Genomic DNA, 4,075 nt, shown 5'->3' on the forward strand with positions numbered 1-4,075 from the left:
AAAAAAAACCCCTAAAAGCCAAAATTTTTTTATTTTAGGGTTTTTTTTTTTTTTTTTTTTTTTTTTTGTAAAAAAGTACAATTTCAGACAACTATGTAAAGCCAGTCAACATTGAGCAGGCCTTCTCCACCCTACCTTTCAACACTCACAGGATCCCCGTGGCTAGATGGGCTTAAAGCCAGCAGGCAACAACACAGGTGGTGTTCTCCCCCAGTAACCCGCTTTGATAAGTTGGCATCGTGTTTCAGTACATGGGGTTCGCCTTTCACAGTTACGGTAACCAAGGCTGAGAACTTCCCCTCCTACCACCGTGCATTTCTACACAGATAAAACACTACCCTTTTATTCCTGCAACGTAGTACGCATAAAACACGAGACCGCTTTTTCTTCCTATAACTTGAGCAGTTTAAAAGATTGATTATATAAAAATTGCTCTTAATTTAAAAGCATGGTTTATTTTTTTTTGGTTTACTTTTATGTGAAAGCAAGTCTCCCCTTGGGGGTGGGCAATAAGATAAGACCACTGCACATTCAGCTGAGTTACCTGGAAGCCCCAGAAATAACTTCAGCGGTTCAAGTTAAGCAACCTGGAACTTTGATCAGTCTTGATCAAAGACTGATCAAATAAAAATATACTCATACCAATGATTTAGCCTCAGTGTTTAGACTTTAGAAAAGTCACTACAAATTGAGGCCCCTTATTGTAAAGTCATAACATGTTTGCATCACAGAGGTTACACACTCAAACATTTAAAAATCACTCTAAAAAGTCAGGAAATGCACAGACCTTTAGGAGCTAAATCTTGCACTCTGTGTCCCAAAGATAAATTAACCAAATAAATGTTGCAATGCGCCTCACTTCCTTCAGCCTGAAGTTAGTTAATAATACTCAATGCTGAGGAACTGAGTTAGATTTCACATTGCCAGGAGGCGTGTTCACTTAGTCAGCCTCTATTTATTCATCCATTTAAATCCAAGCAAAATAAAACATTGATTTTCAGTTTGAGTTTTAATGCTACGGTTGAGAAACAGCAGTTCCATCTGAATTTCAAGTAAACGATGAATCTTCAACAGAGTTAAAGTGGGAGATGATAGAAACAAAATGCTAAGAAATGTTTGACATCCATTCTCAAATAAACCAAACCTTGACATTTGTGTCGAGGTACATCCACAAAGTGCCAACACCTTACCGGGCTAAATTTATTTGGCCCAGGTCCTGCAGTGGAAACAGCGAGGATTTAAAACAGAAACAGTTTCTGCTGTGAAAACACACAAAGATGTCATCTCAAAGAAATCCCATCTGAAGATTTGAGAACTGAGATATTCAAGTTTGACTAGGTCTCAACCTACCCATAGAGCAGGACATTTTGAACATCACACTTTAAGCACATTTAAAAGAAAAGCTGAAAATTAAAATCGAGTGTGTGTGTGGGGGTGGGGGGAACTTGGCTTCTCATGACAAGCCGCATGACATGGGATTCCCTCCAGCTCAAAGTCTCATTCACCACATCCATTTATAAGCATATACCTTGCAGTGTGAGACCATATGACTGCAAAGGTGTGATCTCGGGGAGTGAATTCAAAAAATGCTCCGTCTAGACTGGCCAGTGCATCATGCGCCAATTAGATTCAAGATGAAAGCCAGCTCACCAGCAGGAATGACCTGCGCATGTGTTGAAGCGCGAGTCATACAAAAAGAGTTGAGGTGGCATTACTCAGATTGTCAGGTATTCTGGTCGTTCATGAAAAAAAAACCTCTGAATCAGTTGCTACAGTTGGACACCCATCAGGATAATCTTTGTGTCAACAAAAGAAAAAACAAAAACAAAAAAAAAAAAGCTCTTTATATGCCAGGTTTCTATACCTCACCCTCTATTGCCACCACAAGCTAAGTGGGTCACCTTGCTGTGGCTCACTCATAAGCAGGAATGTATAATTAGCTTACCTGTTACTCATTCACTTAACCACCCATGTTGGCAGGAAAGTTTAGAGCGTCAATATCGTACCACCCTCTCGTTGAAATTTACTACCAGCACCGAAACCGGAATCACTGAGCAGCCATAAATCATAAACCAGTGAGGCATGGGAATTTGCAGTGGCCTTTAGTGTCACAGCTGCTCAAGTTAACTTCCTCCCCCCAACTGCATTTCCTCATTTCACTTCAGCCCACAAAAAGCTAAAATGCAGGGGTGCTTTCTGTTTCAAGAAACACCAGAACGGATAAATTACAGGCCCGTTCAACCTCGAATGTAGCAACAATTTCTGCATCAAAGTAAATTAAAGAGTCAAATCAGACCGGTGGAAATGCTACGGCTGTGTGTGTAAATTGTTAGACAAGGTGTCAGTTCGGTTGATTTGTGAGGGGAACAGGTATGTTTCCATCAGCTAGTCTGTTTGGTTATAGTCACTGGAGTTTCCCGTTAGAGGACTCTGCCATCTCTGCCAAACCAGCTTATTTGCTATTGTGGAATGTTAGTTTATAAAATTAATAGCACACGTAGATTTAGAATTCAGTGCATTGTCTATCAAGTTCATGTTGGGATACAGTAAAGTACAGTCAGGACTTATGTGATCTTAATCCTTAAACTATTGCAGAGTGCAAGCAATAGTCACGTATTCTTTTAAGTTTTACTGAAAAGTACATATAATAAAACTAAGCTTAAATTCTAAATTTATACAGGATATTTTTTTTTTTTTAGCTTTTTTTCCCCCAAAAAAATATTTGAGTGCGAATTGATACATACAAGCGCCAGGAATTTCAGATTTTCAACTGTTTAAAATATACACATATAGGTATCATTTGAAAAGTTTAAACTAAGAGCAAGTTTAAATGGTGGCCTGGTTCACGGCTTCGAACAAATAGGTCAACCATACAATTCAGTCAACATTTGTCACTCAGGGTGGAACCGGCTAAACTCAGTCGCCATCTGGGAGTCAAGACTGTTGCACCAAAACTACTGACGTTACTCTGTAAAAGAACTAAATCCCAGAACGCCACCTGCTTGAAATTAAGATGTCATAACAGTACGTCTGCGGTCAATGTTACAATTGAAGCAACTGCAAAAAAACGTTAACCACTGGTTAAAGGCAAACTAGATCGTACAACACAATCTGCTAAGCTTGAGCTGTTTCGGGAGCTCAATGTACAATTAAAGGTATCATTAACCGCCAATGTGACACAACGGGCAATATTTAGCTTTGGCAAAAAACATCTTTGAAACGTTCACGGTGAACTTTCTTGTCGACATTTCAATAAAACCCGTTCGAAATGTTCCGTTTTCCTCTAGGAAATGGCAGTGGTCACAATAGCACGCTAATACCGCTACATTAGCTAGCAGGTTAGCTGAACTCCGCATTTTGCCGTCACCACTAGCAACGTTCAATCTAAGAAAGTCTCAATAACTTTGACTTTTCCCAGATGTGTACTCCATAACACTGAGATAATAAACAAACTGGTAACATTTCCTTGTCTCATAATACATCTTACTGTGTAAAAGCGGCGAGAGTCGTGGCTGTCTAAGCTATGAAGCTAGGCTAACGTAGTGGTTCGCCTTATCAGGCAAGCCCTCATGCAACTTACTGCGGCTGCCATGTATCATAGAAACCTTCTTATCATGTAATATCCCACTTCTAATTAGTCATACAAAAAAATGGAAAGCCAATGTTCGTAATTTGCCCAATGAATACTTACAAGGATCAGGCTGAACATTGAAATCCCGTAACTACCCCGGAGAAAGTGGAGGGAGTGAAAACACCGCTGTCAGGTCGCCTTTTTGTTCCTCTTCAATGTAGCACCCTGGATTCTCGTTGGAAGTCGGGCTATGATGGATGGGAGGAGCCTCCCGATGCCTTTGCGGACCGTCGGAAATTGTATTACGAATGATAAGAACTAGATTTCAAACTCCAGTCCTGCCCTGCAACTTTTAGATGGGCCTCTGCTGCACCACATCTGAATAGAATAACTGGGTCATTAGCAAGGCTCTGGAGAATTTATCTACACAAGAAGGAGGTAATTAAGCCATTTCATTCCAATGTTTTGTACCTGTGGCAAATCGAAAAACTGCAGGACAGTGGC

The 4,075-nt window shown here is 40.2% G+C and overlaps 1 protein-coding gene across 1 annotated transcript in view; it reads right to left on the reverse strand.

Moving 5' to 3' along the window:
- Positions 1–3,820, reverse strand: part of ptp4a2b (protein tyrosine phosphatase 4A2b) — a 38,370-nt gene extending 34,550 nt beyond the window's left edge. Inside the window, exon 1 of the mRNA XM_015037119.1 lies at positions 3,692–3,820. The gene's annotated coding sequence lies outside the window, so the exon portion shown is untranslated. The remainder of the gene's footprint in view (positions 1–3,691) is intronic.
- Positions 3,821–4,075: the final 255 nt, after the last annotated feature.

This window comes from Poecilia latipinna, unplaced genomic scaffold (assembly GCF_001443285.1).
Source record: "Poecilia latipinna isolate Pla-1442-1.1 unplaced genomic scaffold, P_latipinna-1.0 Scaffold395, whole genome shotgun sequence".
NCBI classification, from domain to species: Eukaryota; Metazoa; Chordata; class Actinopteri; order Cyprinodontiformes; family Poeciliidae; genus Poecilia; species Poecilia latipinna.